This window comes from Ursus maritimus, unplaced genomic scaffold (genome assembly GCF_017311325.1).
Source record: "Ursus maritimus isolate PB19 unplaced genomic scaffold, ASM1731132v1 scaffold_23, whole genome shotgun sequence".
Lineage (NCBI taxonomy): Eukaryota > Metazoa > Chordata > Mammalia > Carnivora > Ursidae > Ursus > Ursus maritimus.
The window spans coordinates 30739664-30756712 of record NW_024424786.1 but is presented as its reverse complement, the minus strand read 5'-3'; the positions used below and the strand labels follow the sequence as shown (position 1 = coordinate 30756712).

Here is a 17049-nt window from a genome sequence, read left to right as displayed (position 1 = left end):
CCGCGCCCCGCCCCGGGTCGGCCCCGCCCGGCTCGGCCTCCCGGCCCCCAGCCCGGAGCCGCCCCCGGCGCGCGGCCACGTCACACGGGACCCGTCCGGAACCCGACGCGCCGCGCGCCGCGGGGTCGGGGGGGAGCGGCGGTCGCGGCGCGCTTCCGCCTCGCGGCCGTGGGGGACCCGGGAGGCCGGAGCACTTCCGCCCGGGCGGACGCGGGGCGGCGGGGAGGGCAGGGCGGAAGTGGGAGCCCCAGGGGCAGGGCGCTCAGCCCGGCTGGGGAGGGCGGGGGCGGCGGCCCCGCAGGGACCGCGAGCGGCTGGGTGGCTGGGCTTGCGGGTCTGGCCGCCGCTTCCTCTCTCGGGCCGCAGTCCCGCCCGCGGCCGCACGGGGGCGCGCTCGGCCGCCAGCCGGAGCAGCCCCGAGCCCGGCCGGGGTCCGCTGGGTTCCTGGCTCGGGCGCTCCAGCTCTGAGTCAAACCGGCCTGGCTCCTCCATGAACAAGGGAAAGGGGAAGTGCCTGCCGCAGGGAGGGGCCTAGCCCCGGGAACCTCAGAAGAGGGAATTTTATTCTTACTCATCGAATTATTTTTATGCTTTGGTTTTTCACTGGGAACCTCAGGCCTTTGTCTCCAGGCCTTGTAACCCTTTGGGGTCCAATGCATGGTGTCTTGACACTGCTGCTCGGAACCCCAAACCTGGGGGAGCTCCCGCTTGTGCTTCCCTCACCAGGAGGAAACTAGGTCTGACCCCAGACTAAGGCAGCAAACGATAGCATTTTTACGGGACACTACTAGGAGCAGTTCACTCCACTGGCACTGTCTCGCTGAAGCCTTTTACCCCACTGAGGTGCGCACTGTTAGCCCAGGGCCACACAGTGGCGCGGATGACAGAGCCAGGTTTGAATCTGGGTGTCCCTGAACCCAGAGCATGTGATAGCACCTGTCACTTCTAGGGGGTGAGAGTCTGGCTTGGAGATTCCATTTTGCATCTTTCTCTGAGGATCAGGCGAGACTATAATATTCAGGACGGGGCATGTGGGGACTCGGGCAGAGATTGCCTTGGGATGGGGGTCTCCAAGCCTCTGACCCTCTCGTGTCTCCCATGGTAGCTCCCTTCAACTGTTCTGTGTTGCTCTCGCCTACTGAGGGCTCCGAGGGCACACTGGGCCCTCACATACTGCACCTGGTGCCCTGTTCCACTTCACACTCCGACGTCTGCCCTTCTTAGATGCCGCTCCCCAACTCCTTCCCGGTGGGATCAGCTTTCCTCTGAAAGCCTCTTGTCTGCCTCACCACACCAGGCCCATAGGTCTGCCAGAACGCCCTCCAGTGCCTGTCCCTAAGTTCTGAAGTGGAAGCCCTGGGTTGGTTTCTTTGCAAAGGGAGTAAGCCCATCAGGGATGCTGCTCTGGGATCTCAAAGATGCCACCCCCCCAACCCTGTATGCAAATCACTCCATCGTATGCAAAGCACTTCACAATATACAAATGATTTCACAATAACACAGTCAGCATTCCTGCCTCTGGGGGGCTGAGGGCTGCTGGCCACCCACAAGAGGGAAGGCAAGACCCAGCCCGAAATGTCACTTGCTGCCTTCTCACTGTCCTTTCCTCTCACCTGGCCTGGAATTTCCACCATCAGATTCCCTAATGGAGTCAAGAAACAAACACATTGGTAAGCTCTAGAAGAGGACCTCGAGCAGGGAGGACCAGGTGAAAAGACATGGTGGGTGGCCTGATGTGTGGCTGTTAAGAACAGTGAATTAGGTCTGCCAGGGGCTTCCAGATAAAGATGAATGAGAGAGGGGCGCCTGAGTGGCACAGCGGTTAAGCGTCTACCTTCGGCTCAGGGCGTGATCGTGGCGTTATGGGATCGAGCCCCATATCAGGCTCCTCTGCTATGAGCTTGCTTTTTCCTCTCCCACTCCCCCTGCTTGTGTTCCCTCTCTCGCTGGCTGTCTCTATCTCTGTCAAATAAATAAATAAAATCTTAAATTAAAAAAAAAAAAAGATGAATGAGAGAGAAAAGAAAGGTGCGGAAATGATTTATTTAATATCTATTTTTAAAAAGATTTTATTTATTTATTTGACAGAGAGCATAAGTAGGCAGGGGGTAGACAGAGAGAGAGGGAGAAGCAGGCTCCCCACTGAGCAGAGAGCCCGATGCGGGTCTCCATCCCAGGACCCTGAGATCATGACCTGAGCTGAAGGCAGACGCCCAACCGAGCCAACCAGGTGCCCGGATCTACTATTTTAAAATAATGACAAAAGGGGGGCACCTGGGTGGCTCAGTCAGTTGGGCGTTGGACTCTTGATCTCAGCTCTGGTCTTGATCTCAAGGTCGTAAGTTCAAGCCTTGTGTTGGGCTCCACGCTGGGCATGGGGCCTACTTAAAAAAATGACAAAAAAAACCTTGTTTAAGTACATGTGATTTTAGGTATCAGTATATGTAAGTCCATATATAATTGTGAATAAATAAAAAATATACATCATACATTGGGTGATAACATGTATTCCATGGTTGGGAGAGGAAAAAATTGTAAAGGAAAAATTTAAAACACATTAAAACATGTATATGATCACATTTATGCAATTATGTAAATTTATGTATATACATTTGTGTATGTATAAAATCTCGTGTGTGTGTATGTGTGTGTGTGTGTGTGTGTGTGTGTTGTAGCCTCCAACTTTTTCATTAAGACTGTCAGATTCTGTACCAGATTCCTGGAGCAAATTATTTGACTTCCTAGGGCACCTGAGTGGCTCAGTAGGCTGAGTGTCTGACTGGGTTTCGGCTCAGGTCACAATCTCAAGATCGTGAGATTGAGCCCCTCGTTGGGCTCCATGCTCAGCTAAGAGTCTGTTTCAGATTTTTCCCCTCCCTCTCCCTTCCCCTCTACCCCTCCCCCTGCTCAAGCATGCACACGAGTGCGCACACTCTCTCTCGCTCTCAAATAAATAAATAAATCTCTTTAAAAAAATTGCTTGACTTCCTATGCCTCAGTTTCCTCATCTGTAAAATGGATTTGTGCATCAGATTGTTGTGAGGAATAAATGAATGAATACACATAGAGCATTTAGAACTGGGCCTGGCGTATGAGAAGTTCTACTTCAGGGTTAGATATTAGTATTATTTATACGTGTGAATACATGGGTATAAAGAAAATGTTACAGGGGCACCTGGGTGGCTCAGTTGGTTAAGTGTCCCAGTCCTGACTTCAGCTCAGGTCACAATCTCAGGGTCATGAGATCGCACCCTGCGTGGGGCTCTGCACCGGCTGTGGAGCCTGCTTAGGATGCTCTCTCCCTCACCCTCTTTCCCTCTGCCCCTCCCACCCGTCTAAAAAAAAAAAGAAAGAAAAAGAAAATGTTACAGCAATGAACAGATACCTTAGAGACAGCGGATGGGGACCATCCTCTTTCCTCTCCTTGCTGAACACAGATGAGCGTTTTCCAACACATTTATCAATCAGTTGGGAGGCCCCAGGGACATTCTGGTTCGAGGCACTGGGCAGAAAACCTTTAGCAGGGCACATGAGCCTAGACAGTGCGTGTATCTGAGTAGCTGGGAGGCGTCTGACTGGGGTGTGCGGGCTGCAGACCCCGTTCTCTGACTTCACTGGGTCTGACTTTAACACATTCTTCCTGGCTCTGGTAACTTTAGTGGGGACTTTTTCAGCAACCATGTCTCAGCCCTCTATTTCCAGAAGGTAGGACTGGCCCTGGACCCGGGCCTGCTGGCGAGGCGGTGCCTGCTAGACCGTCGTGGCCTAGCATTGTCAATGTTCTGACGACTTTCCCCTTCCTCTGGCCATGCAGAGCTAGGCGCTCTAGGCTGGGGGTTGATGCACATTTTCTCTGCTTCCAGAGTGTGGCCTTCTCCTTCTCAGGGCTTTTCGTGGGGTCCACAGGCTGGCAGCAACCTCTGTAGAAAGGCAGCTGAGGCTCAGGGCCCTGATCACCTTGCCCAAGGTCACAGCTGAAATGAGGCTGCTCTTAGAATGGACTTGGGCTCCACCCCTCCACACCAGACCTGCCCTGGGGAAGCCCTGACCTTAACCCTCTCTCAAGTCATTCTTCCTAGGTAGCCTTAGCTCCCTAGTGAGTTTCTGAGGTGCTTTCTCCCCCACATCCTGAGCCCCTGGCCGGAGAATGCCCCAGCAACGCCATAGCAACCGTTTCCCCGGCAGACCCTGTGCAGCCAAGCCTTACTACTTTCTGTCTGGCCTCTCTGCCTTTGTAACCCCCTTTACAACCCCCTCCACATCCCCTGGCAAGCCTGGCATGATCTTCCCCTTCTGCCATCTACTGATTGAAATCCAGCACGTTTACAAGGCTGCCCCTCCCTGAAGCTTTCGGGATCTGTCCAGGCTGAAGGCCTTCAGTGTTGTGTGCCTTTGGGGTTCCTAGCCCTGTCTCCTGCATGCACAGGCATTGCCCCCCACCCCTTGTGGGCTTCTGGAAAGAAAGACAAGCTCTTGCCTATACTGTGAATAAAAATCTGTCCAAATTAATTTAATGACTTTCTTTCTCCTTCGGGAACGCCATCTGGGCCTTTACAGGGCCCTCTTTTCCTTAATTTATGTGTTTATTGAGGTATTTGCTTACTTGTCACCCCTCCCCCATCCCATCTCCCTGTCTCCTTCCTGGGGGAACCTAAATTTTGTGATGATCAGTTTTTTTTTTTCTTTTTTAATGAGGTGTTTTCTCCTATACCTGTATGCCCGGACAATATTGTTTGATTTGGCTTATTGCTTGCTTGCTGGATTCTTAAAGATTTTATTTTATTTTATTTTTTTAAAGATTTTTTATTTATTTGACAGAGATAGAGACAGCCAGCGAGAGAGGGAACACAAGCAGGGGGAGTGGGAGAGGAAGAAGCAGGCTCATAGCAGAGGAGCCTGATGTGGGGCTCGATCCCACAACGCCGGGATCACGCCCTGAGCTGAAGGCAGACGCTTAACCTCTGTGCCACCCAGGCGCCCCTAAAGATTTTATTTTTAAGTAATCTCTACATCCAATGTGGAGTTTGAACTTACAACCCCAAGATCGAGAGTCGCATGCTCCACTCTCCCAGGCACCGCTTGGCTCTTTTTAAAACTAAGGAAAATAAAAGTTGTTATAAGGTTCTCTTTTACATTATTCGGTGAGCTTTACAATGGTTTTCATATAAGACCTGCATAATTGTTAATAAGTTTGCTTTAAAGTCTCTTTTATTTTTGCTGATATTTTGAATAGGACAACTCCCATTACATTCTGGATGATTTATTGATAGCCCACAGGAAGGCAAATTATTTTTATGTATTCCTTTGATACCTAGTAAACGAACTACATTTTTTTTTTTTTTGCCGGTTCTCATAATTTCTCAGACTTACTCTTAAGTCTTTTGTCATCTCCTAATAACAAAAGTATTAGAAGGAAGGAACCAACATTGCTATTTGTAGAGATACGGTTTGGCTTGGTTTTGAACTTCACAGGAAGGGCAAGTGTTTGTTTTCTGGGACTGGCTTTTTCACTCAACAGTATGGTACTAAGATTCATTCATGTATTATGTGAAATTGGTTCATTTGCTTGCTTAACTGCTGAACCACGTGCGGCTGTGTGGACGAACCCCACTGAAATTTATTTACCCACGCTCTTGTTGGTGGACTTTTTGGGTTACTTCGAAACTTCTGCTATGAAGAACTGAGCGGCTCTGAACGTTCTTGCGCGTCTCTCGGAGCACCTGCCAAGGTCTCTCTTGATTTCACGCCTGGGGGGGTGCGGGGGTGGGGTGTGGATCTGCTGGGCCTCCGCTTTATAAGATAAGGCCAGATTGTTTTCTCTGGCGGTTACAGAGTTGCTGACTAGCAAGGCCCTGGAGATGGCGCGTCTCCACCTCTTCTCCAACACTTGGTGCTCTCCGGCTTGTTCATTTTTGCCCCCCCAGGGGTGTCAAACGGCATCCCACCCTCGTCCGTCGCTGGGGTTCCTTCAACACCAACGAGCCTGAGCATCTCTCCGATGTTCACTGAACACGTGTGCTTCCTCTTCTGAAAAAATGCTGAAAAATGCCCGTTCATGTCTTCTACCAATTTTTCTGCCGGATTCCTTGTTTCTCGCCCGCCCTCCCCCCGTCGGACTTGCAAGAGTTCTTTATGTATTTCTGATGCTTAACCTTTGCCGGTTGCACGTGGCGGGCGTCTCCTCCCGTTTTTGTGGCTGGCTTTTCACTTTCTCCAAGGTGTCTCCACTTCTCTCCTCCCTCCCACATCTGTGCCAGGGACGCCCATGGGCGTCGGTAGTGAGCGCGTGCGTTTGGGGGGCTCGAGTCCCTCAGAGCCCCGCGCAGACCCACTCCGCCGCTCCTCCTGCTCCCGGGGCTTTCGGGGACCCGGCTCCTCTCCCCGCGCAGCTTCCCTCCCAGCCTCGGCAGGGGCGGCCCGGGGCGGCGGGCTGGAGGCAGGAGGCCGCCCCGTGCCGGTGCCCCCGCCCCCCCCCCCGAGTTATTGATCACTTCCGGCTCCTCACCTGGGGGCCGGGCCCCTCTCCGCTCGGTCGGGCAGCGGCCCGCGGCAGCTCGGCGCTCCCTGGGGGCGGGCGCCGGGGGAGGGGCCCTCGGGCCGGCGCTCCGGAGGCGGGGGCGGGAGCCTGGCCTGCGGCGGGGGGCTGGGCTGGGGGGCGGAAGCTGCCCGAGCAGATAAGCGCCGAGGTGGGTCCTGCGGTGAGACAGTGCGGGACGCCGCCTCCTCCCCCTGCCTCCGCCGCGCCGACCCCGCACCCTCTGTTCCCCACTCCCCCCACGCCGGGCTCGGCATCCTGGGTGGAGACCGGGGTGGGGGGGGGGGAAGCCGTGGAGGGAGGGGCTCCGGCCTGCGCCTGCAGTTCCCACCTCAGTTATCTCAGCTGCAAAGTCGGGGTAGGAGGCTCCACTTATTCCACGGGGCTGTGGGAGACGGAACAAGCGCAGGCTGGTGAAAGCCCTCTGAGGATTGGAGCCTTTTGCAAAGGATGGGTGCCCGGAGCCCTTCTCATTGCCCCTGCTGTACCCGCCTGATGCCAGGCTTCATCCTCCTCGCATAGATGCGAAAGTGGGGGTCTCACATAAGGTCGCAAGGGCCGGGAGCACAATGCCTGGGGACAAAGCTAGGCTTGGTAGAGCCTGATGCTCATACAATTTGAGGTCCTCTTTAAGAAAAAGACTACGAAACCGCAATACAAGCTTGCTGAGGCCTCTCCCAGGGCCTTGGAAGGTGCCTAAACAAGAGAGAAGCTCGAGTCCGGCTTCTCCGCTGTGCTGCCTTAGCGGCAGGCCCCCTACAAGAACTTACACCCCTCCAGGGGAGAGAGTCAGACACCCATCATGGTTAAAGGGGAGGATGGCCCCAAAGAATATGGCAGGGGAACCGCCTGGAGGTGTCCCTGCTGCCGCTGGTCCCAACCCCTTGCGTGTCCAGGAAGCCATCCGCAAGCCCAACCCAAGAGCAAGGGCAGTCAGGCATTTGGGGACCGCACCACAGCCGGGCAGGGCCATGCAGTCATGGTTGAACTTGTCACTCGGGGCCCCGACCCTGTGGGTTGGCAGTGGCAGAGAACAACAGTTCCTAGGAGAGAAGGAAGGGGGACCTCTCTGAAGCAGTATAAATGCGTCTGACTTGTAGTTACACAGGATTGGGGTTCAAGCCCCCGCCAGGCTGTGTGACCTTGGCACCTCAGATGCTTCATCTGTAAAATGGGAGTAATAATAATAGTACCAACCTGTCAGAGCTGTTGCGAAGCTACATGAGACCATGCATGAAGAGGGGCTGACCCTTGGCTTTTAGAAACGCACTTCCCTTCTGTGAAATCTCCAGGCCAAAAGAGGTGTTTTTCTCTCCATTTTAGGGTTAACTCCCTTACCCAGAGCTGAGATTTAAACCCATGAATTTCTGGCACCAATGCCTTGCTTCTGACTATCAGGGAACACTGCTCCCCTGGGGCTTTCTCCCCAGGGAGTGAGGTGCCTCTGCTAGGTGTGCCTGCGCAGGGCAGGGAGCCACGGAGAGCAGAGAGCTGCTCCCCTTTCTGGCTTTTATACTCTCTCTGTTCTCATGGGCACCCGAGGCTGGAATTTTTCCAACTCTGACATCCTACAACCTGGGCCAGGAGAAGCAAGAGACTCTGGAGATGGAGACAGGGCAGGGTAGCTGGGAAGAGCCCATGACACAGGGCCTGGGCAGGAGTGACACCCCAAAAGGCTCAAAGTCTTTTTCCAAACAGATGCTGCTTTGCCTCATGGTCTGTGCAGGATTTCCACCGGCTTAGCAGACAGAACTGAGTTCTCATCTCAGAGCTTCTCCTTTCTGGCCAGCTGACCTTCCTCCCCTCCCAGCCTCAGTTTTTCCATATTTGAAATGGGGGTAAGGAAGCCGCAGCTGTGAGGATCATGAGATGTTATGTGTATAAAGTGCCTTGTGGATGCCAGCCGTGGTTCAGACCAGTGTGGTTGTCTGCCGATGGAAGTGGGGTGTTGTGTGAGGGCAGGAGGTGTGGGAACAGCAGTGGGGAGTCCTGCCAAGGCAGGAGTTTGGGCCTCCAAGGTCTCTGTCACAGAGGGAGTGCCTTGGGGTAGGGCTGGGAACCCCAGCTCTCACACTCTCCCAGATCAGGACAGGTCAGAGAGAGGCCAGGGGCCCGGGGGGTGCAGAGAAGAGCAGGGAGCAGAGGTTCTCACCCCACCTCAGGCAGGTGAAAGGGAAAGGAGGGAGGAAGTGGGTGCTTCTGGGAGGAGATGGGAGTGGCGGCCACTGTGTGATGCAGGCCCCACCAGCACCCTGAGGCCCCATTCCATGACCTTCTTTGTCTTTCTTGGCAGAATTTCAAGGTAGGCATTTTCCAAGTAGGGAAACTGAGGGTGGGAGGTGAGGTCACTCGGCCAGGGTCACGCACTGCCTGCTGTCAGATCTGTCTGGCTCTGCAGCTCGGGCTCCCAGCAGTCACGGCGCTTTCTTATCTTATCTGCCTGACAAGGTTGTGAGTGAAGCAGCGTGATCTCAGAGGCTCAGAGAATCCGGACCCTGCCACGCTCTCCGGTTAGCCCTGAGCTCCCGGCTGGCAGCTGTCTAGGAGACATCATCTGGAGACCCAGGGCTGAGGCTGAGGAGAATTTGCTCCCAGGGACAGCAGAGACCCCTGGAGGAAGGGAGTGAGCGCACCATCTCGGGAGGGCTTCAAGTGGAGGCATTCTGAGTGCCCATAGTGCACTCCAGTGGCTGAGGTGCTGGAGGAGGCTCTGCTGGGTATCTGGGGGCCTGGCTCATGGTGTCCCCAAAACTAGCTAAAATGCCTCTGAAATTCCTTGTTTTATCTTAAAAATTCATACAAATTTGTATCCTTCTTTTTAATATGTGAGCTCTCTTCCTGCCTTTAAAAAAAGTATTTTGGGGGGCGCCTGGGTGGCACAGAGGTTGAGCATCTGCCTTTGGCTCAGGGCGTGATCCTGGCGTTACGGGATCGAGCCCCGCATCAGGCTCCTCCGCTGGGAGCCTGCTTCTTCCTCTCCCACTCCCCCTGCTTGTGTTCCCTCTCTCGCTGGCTGTCTCTATCTCTGTCGAATAAATAAATAAAATCTTAAAAAAAAAAAAAAAAAGTATTTTGGGGGTGGGAGGAAAAATAAATTCCCCTCTCAGTCTCCATGGTGAGTGGACACTCCAGGAAGACGTGCCAGGTGCAAACAGTGGCCCCAGGCCCTGGGACCCTGGGTCTGGTTGGAGAGAGCGCAGGAGCTGAGTTGAAGTCAAGGCCCTGCCTGCTCTCACAGTCTAGGGCTTCCCCACCTCTGCTCTGTACTCCTGCCTCTTGCCTTGGCCCTCCTGTGTGCTCTCACAGACATCTGTCCAGCCAAGCCCAACTGTCCGCTAGGAATTCCCAGAATGCCCCACCCTGCCTTCATCCCCTTGATCCCTTTGTCCTGTCCGGAGGGTCACCACCCATCTTCAGCCCTCTCTGCTGGGCAGCCTGACCATTCATTCTCCAAACCAGCACACATGCCAGGGATTTCTGTGTCCATGAGGAGCAAACTGAGGACCCAACCCTTGAGGTACCTGGACCCAGGGTGTAGAGCGGGAGGTGTTGTTGGGCGCCCAGGAGGTCTCTGGGCAGGTGGGGTCCCTAGGCCTGAGGAGCACGTACCAGATCTGGGCCCTGGCCAGGGAGGCAGGAAGGAGGAGGGAAGGCCGTGGGGAGCCGGGGGCTGCTGCCTGGCAGGTCCCTGTGCCCAGGGTAGGGAAGTTTCTTATTTCTCCTGCTCTGACTTCCCCCTTTGATTTATTATAGCCATGAAATGCTCTGCTCTCTTCTCTTTTCCTTGCTGTCCACGGGGCTGGAGGAGCACAGGGCTCCCCAGGCACGGGGCCTCGGCATTGCCGCACTCCCATCTCCTTCCAAGGGTTGAGGCCAGGTGGCCAGAAATGGGAGGTGAGTCGGGGCAGGCAGGGCGGGATGAGGAAGGGCCCAGGTCTCCTAAGGGCTAGCCTGGGCAGGACCCCAAGGGCCAGCATGGTCTCGGTTGGGAAGGGCTGGGGCTGGTCAGAGGGTGTGGCAGGTGTGGACTTGACAGCAGATGGCTCCCTGGGGTCGTGGGGGTGGCAGGATCTAGGCCAACTGCCTTAGCGGGGCTTGGGGATCAGGCCCTGTCAGGGTCTGAAGGCCAGGCACGGAGTCCTCCAGTGCCAATCAGCAGGTCAGAGAAATGGCTTCCTTATGACCCCTGACCCCATATTCTTATTTAATGATGGCCAAAGCAGGCCTAGCCTAGGCCAGCCTGGGCTTGGGCTGAGAATCCAGAGTAAGGCATGGGGCGTGAACCCTAGGAGACCCTGGGCTCCTCGAGGCCACAGCTGGACATTCACCCTGTGGCCTGGCCCAGGCAAGTGAGGGCTGGAGTCTTTCTGTCCGGTTCTTCGGGAGGCCTGGCGGCCAGAGCGTTTCTGCCCGCCACTGTGTGGTGCCTGTGGTAATGGGGCTGTTGGCGTTTTGCAATGGGCCGGGGGTGGGGAGGCTGCGCACACACGCTTCCTGTGGTGACTGGGCGCTTCCTGTTTTCTCAGGCGCCGGACTTGCTACTGCCGATGTGGAAACAGGGGCAGCTGCGGCCCCGGGGCGGCTCTGGGCACCCCGACCCTGCCCAGAGGGGCCTAAGTAGGCCTGCCATGCCAGGCCCCAGACCTGGGTGGTGGATGGCCTGAGGTGCCCCCCATGCCAGGTCCCCGTCCTTCCCATCCCCACAGCGTTCACCAAGTGGAAGGGGCCAGGCGGGGCCGTCACGCAAGGCCAAGCTGGGGCCCTGGGGTTCAGAGGTCCGGGGGTCAGAGCTCTAGGCGAGGAGTCGGGGCATGTAGTTTTGGTCTCAGCTCTGTCCTGTGCTCACTGAGTGCCTTTGGCCATCCCTGACCCACACCAGGCTTTGGCTTCCTCTTTCGTGTAGTGATTGTGGCACCCACGATCTAAAATCTCTCACCCATTTCTGCTCCCATTCTGACATCACGCTTGAATTTTATATTTCAAGAGCCTCTGCTTTGTGGACAGGCGAGCACTGAGGCTGGGACCCCCAGAGCAGGGCTTGGCATAGGGGACTTGGGGAGACTCGGGGGAAGGAAAGGGCATGCCAGGCAGGGGGCAGACTGCAACAAGGCTTGGAGGTGGGAAGGCCGGGACCGAGTTTGGGAGACAGGGTGTTGATGGGACAGCGAGTAGTAGGTGACAGGGTTGATCCGGGATGATTCAAAAGTGGGAGAAAGATTTTAGGAACCTCTTCATTCCTGCAAACCTTGGGAAGGAGATTGACAGCCCCCCCCCACCACATTCTTAGAAGAAAGTGGTCTTTTGGAGGGTGGGGGTAGGGCCAGGGCTTCCTGCCCAAGAAGGGTGGGTACCCATGTGGGGTGACGTGGGAGGCTCAGGAGGGACCCATATCTTTCCTCCTCTGTCAGCTGCCACCATTAAGGCCAGGCCTCAGGAGCTGGCATTGCCCCCTTCCCGAACGCATCGTTTTGTTTTTGAGCACTGCGATTGCGAGAAGGGGAGGGGAGATGACTCTGCTTCTTGTTGAGTGTGCTGACAGCGCCTGACCTCTGGAGGAAGCGTTGCTTTGCAGGGAGGCCAAGGCATGAGCTCCTCGGGAATGACCAGTCCACTGACTGAGTTCAGACACCGTCTTGGTCTAGGAGGTTCTGAGACACCCACCTTGCAAGTAGAACCCCTAAACCTCAAGGCCTGGACAACACAGAAAGCACAAGGACTTGTTCCGGCCAGGAAGGCCTTGGCGATCCCAAGACCCTGAAGGCCAGACTTGGGGGCCATCAGGCCAGCCTCGCCCCCACTATTCTGTCCCCTGCCTTGGTGCCCTGGGCCAACCCAAGTGCTGAGTCGGCGGCTCAGCAGCTGCTTCTGCCCACGGAGGCCCAGTTATAAATAAGCCCAGTGTGGCCAAGTCATCAAGTTCTGTCCCAGCTGCATTACCTCAGTGACCACAGGTTGGGGCTGCCCAGTGCTGGGCCCACCAAAGCTGCCCACCCAGGCGAAAAGCCAGGCCAGCCTCGATGCCTCCTGGGGTCGTCAGGTCCAGGCTTTGAGCATCTCCAGCTGCTCAGACCTGGGCCTCCCTGGACACAGGCCACAGGAGGGGCCGGGCCCATCCCGCCTGCACGGAGCCAGGCAGCTATTTACAAACCGAAACCGGGAGAAGTGAAGTGGCTGCGGCGACGTGGCTCCAGGCCCCCAGCCCCCACTCCCACTCCATCCCCATCCCCCTCTCCCCATGGCTTCCTCTTTCCTTCTCCACACAGCTCCCCAGCCTCCCGCTGCCCGGCCAGCTCTGTCTGGACAACCTGCAAATACCTCTCGGCGAGACCCCCCCCAGCCCCACAGTGGCTGGCCAGCAGGGCCCCTTCTCCTCTTCACCACCCCCCCGGGACCCCGTGGGTCTGGACTCCTCAGAGCAGGCCCTCCCACCCGGACCCAGCCCACTCGGGCCTGCCCGAGGCACATTCCCACACTTCTCAGTTCCCCTTTGCGCTTGGAAAAGCTCCAACGCCAATGGCCGCCACCACGCTGCCTGTCCTTCCTGAGGATGGCCTCTCTGGGCGCCCTTCACCTCCACAGGAGCCGAGGAGACGGGGTGCTTCAGGGGGACTCAGAGGGCATATTTCTGGACAGGAGGACCCAGCCACTACTCTCCTTGAGCTGAGTTTCCGCTCAGTCTCTGGGCTGGTGTGGGGCACAGGCCCTCATGCGGGGCAGAACGAACCGGGACCGAGGGGCCCTGGGCCTGAGGAACCGGCAGGCCGGAGGGCCCTGCAGCAGGCGACTGCTCCCAGGAGAAAGGACAGGCAACAGAATCAACACTCATTACTAGTAACAAACTCCCTCACATTGGTGCAGAGTTTGAGTTTCCATCAGTCCGTTCTTTCTGTCCCCAGAAACAAGCCTATTCCACTGCCTCCGTCATTAAGTGGAACCCAAGGCCCAGAGGGGAAGCCACATGTGCAAGGCCACATAGCTAGAAAGTGTCTGGATTGAGATTCGAGACCTACCCCTTGTCTCCCTGACTGCTTCTTGCTCCATCTGGTACCCCAGTCGCCCTGGTGGCCGGACAGATGTCTCCCAGTGCTGTGACAAGGGCAGGAGGAGGGCCGGCCTGATGCTGGAGAGAGAAGCAGGCTCTGGAGGGCACGGTTGTCAGATGGCTACCTGTGGCCAGGCTGTCAGTGCCCAGGGCTCCTGCCCGGCTCTCGGGGAAGAGCGCCTGCCCCATTTCTTCTCTCCCACCAAGTCCCAGCTGAGGCAAAAGCCCTGGTCTGAGCCCCGCTGCCAGGGGCTCCTAACTTCTCTGAGCCTCGCGGTCCCCTTCTGTGGAATTGTCATTTCACAAACAGCAAGCCCCTACTCCGTGCCAGCTCTGTGCTGGGTGCAAGTTGTCTCTAAAGCTAGAATGTGGCCCCTGACCACAGTCCTCTGGAGAAGGCAGATCAGTTACAGAATCCTGAGAGCTCCCAGAAGGAAACTGAGGCCTTGGGACATGGAAAGGGAGAGATGTTGCTTCCTAGGGTGGGGAGGGGTATCACACGGGATGGGCCCTGAAGGACAGGAAAGAGTTCCCCAGAAAAAGCATGGGGGACAGACTCTCATGCTGAGTCACACCCCTATGCTTTGGTGCCAGCAGTTCCCACGGCCTGAGTGCCCTTCCTTCCTCTGGGCCTAGTGAACTCCTACCCATACCTCACGGCCCTTGGGCACACCATAGAATGGCCAGGCCTGGCCTGGTCTGGCGGCTCCTCACGTCCCTTTTCCCACCCAGGGCCTAAGCAGAGCCTGAGGCCAGGCGTCTTTGGTCACCAACACCCTCGCCAGCCCCACCCGGGCAGGCGTCTGCTCCCGGGCTCCAGCCCCCGCCGTCCCCTGCTCCGAAAAGCACCATTTCCCTTTTCTGGGTGACCACACGCCATGCACAGGGAATTTCCATCGCAGCCTGCGGAGCCTCTGATTCACTCAGGCCCCTCATGCAGTTAACTCCTTCCAGGCCCCATGCCCTCTGCTCTGCACCTTGGGCTGCCCACATCTCCACTGGAGACCCCAGGGCAGCCTCAAACCGGCTTTGGGTCTCACAGCTCGGAAGTTGAAGTTGCCCCCTACCACTACTGCCCTCAGGGCCCTCCCGTCATATGCACGGAGACCCTTCCCAAGGACTCATGGCACACACACTGGGCAGCTTTGGGCTGAGAGCGCGGACTTTGGGTTAAGACAAGCCTGGGTCCAATCCGGAGTCTGGCCCTCTCTGCCCTGTGACCTGGAAGAGTATCCGCTCTGAGCCCCATTTCTCATCTGTGAAATGGAGATCGTCCCTGTCCTACAACCTTGCTGTAAAGATCCAATGTGCTGGGCCCACGATGGTGGCTGTATAATTATGACTTTTTTCTTTTCAAAAGGCACCCTCACCCTATCACAGGGTCCCAGCTCCAGACCTGGGCCGCTTTTCTGTCCAGCTTTCTCTTCCTGAGAGCTGGTTGCTCACACGGGGAGGGTGAGAGCCAAGTGCCAGTAGGGCTGAGGGGGGAGGGGCACGGCTATCTTGGGGCTCAGCCCCACCAGCTTCCCGGCTCCCTGCATTTCTGTTTTCCCAAGGAGGCTGTGGAGAGGAGCTGTGCTGGGATCGTGAGCCCTCAGGGACAGGGCTGAGCCTTCCTCCCTCTGGAGGGACGCCGGGCATGCACATTGCCCACGAACATCGTACTTGCTATCTCACTGAATTCTCACAACGCTGTGAGGTGCCAATTACTGCCCCCATTTTATAGATGGGGACACTGAGGCCCTGAGAAGTGACTTGCCCTCAGCCACACAGAGAATGAAAGACAGGGACAGGATTCATATCAAGGTCTCCAGAGCCATACTCCTAACCTCCACAGAGCTCAGTAAATGTGTGTGGAGGTCAGTGAGGGAAATGGGCACTACATGAACCCCTACTGTATACCAGGTAAAGACTTACACAGATTATCTCTTTCAGTCCTTTGAACAGTTCTGGGAAGTGGGTCTTGTTGATCCCTCTATAGAATTGAGTTGTTTGAACTTCCCTAAGGAGAAGGAACTTGCCCGGAGGTCACACAGCCAATCGTGGGGAAGGATTCAGGGGTACCCTAGATAGAAGAGGACAGTGGAAGGGGCTTCATGGAGGAGGGGGCCTATGCCTGGAGGGGAAGCCATCCTGTCCTCAGTGAGTGAGCAGGGCAGGGGTGGGGGGTGCTGCCCGCGGTGAGCAGAAGGAAGTCGCTGTGGGTGGCGGTGGGTTTGAGGTGCCGGAGGCTGAGTGATGTGGCCAGGAGGTGAGCTCCCAGTCTACAGCCCTGGTCAGCAGGAGACAGGGGTGAGGAGAGGTGGCCGAGATTCAGGCCTCGGAGGAGGTCGGGCTACTCTGGAAAGCTGTGCCTTTTGGCTGCTGGGGCTGGGGAGCTGGGGTGGGGGGGCTGGTGCAGAGTAAGAGGAGAGACTGGGGGGGCTGGGGAGAGATGGAGGTTAAGGAGAAGGGTGTGTCTGGGGGCACCCTGGAGGAGGAGAGCCCATGAGAGACTGAGGCCTTAGGGTGTGGAAGGGGTGGGCCTGTGAGCAAGGCCTGGGAGATTGAGAAAGAGGTTCTGGGAATGTTGAGTAGTGTCTTCTGGCTGGAGGTGGGGGTGGGGCTGGTCCGTGGGGGTGGGGCTGGTCCACGTGGGTGGGGGAGGGTGGAAAGGCGGGTGGACCCTGGGTGTTGGGGGTTCCGGCAAAGGCCTCAGAGCTTTGTACTGCAGCCTGTGGACCAGCAAGACCTAAGGAAGATTTTTAAGTAGGGAAATACCCAGGGGAGAAATTGAGGTAGGGACAGTGGCCCCAGGGTCACTGCAGTCACCTCCCACCCACTCACCATCTGTATGTCCTTGGGTGCACCCCCCAGCCACCCTTGTCCATTCAGTAGCACCTGTAATAAACATCTGCCTCATAGGACTGAGTGAGGGTGGAACGAGTTAATGCGGGTAGACAGTAGGGGCTCAACATATGCTGGCTCTTTCCACTTGCCTTTGTCACAGCCCACAAGCACTTTCAGAGCGCCTGCTCTGAGTAGGGGCTGGGGTCTCAGGCCGACCTGGGGTGAAGCCTCACCTGTACCGCAGATGGGCTGAGCCGGGATGTACGGGTCATGGGCCACTTCTGAGCCTCAGTGTTCTCATCTGTACCACGGGGATGGGACGGCACCAACTTCAGGTGCGAATGAGGGAGAATGCACCCTGCCTGCGGGGTCTCCTGGGTTTCACTCAGACTCAAAATGAAGTGTCACACAGGCTTTTCCCCTCAGGCCCTACCTGCCGGTAGCTTCTCTCCCCTCACCTCACACCAGCCCCCTGCTGCTCCTGGCTCGCACTTTGTGTGGCCTGGGGTCCCTGCCTGGAGCTCTTCTCCCAGATGTCTGCTTAGCTTGCTCCCTCACTTGCTTCCAGAGTTTGTTCAAATAGCCCCTTGTCTTCGAGGCCTGCCCAGCCCACTCTGCTCCTCACCGAGCTGGCCACTCTTTN

At 56.6% G+C, this 17049-nt stretch overlaps 1 long non-coding RNA gene across 1 annotated transcript; it reads right to left on the bottom strand.

Annotated features, from left to right (window-relative positions):
- Positions 1-5432: 5432 nt before the first annotated feature.
- On the bottom strand, positions 5433-6570 carry LOC121104702. Its single transcript, XR_005837046.1, has 2 exons — positions 6506-6570; positions 5433-6248 (listed from the first exon to the last, which is right to left on the bottom strand). It is a non-coding gene; the product is annotated as an uncharacterized LOC121104702 (long non-coding RNA).
- Positions 6571-17049: the final 10479 nt, after the last annotated feature.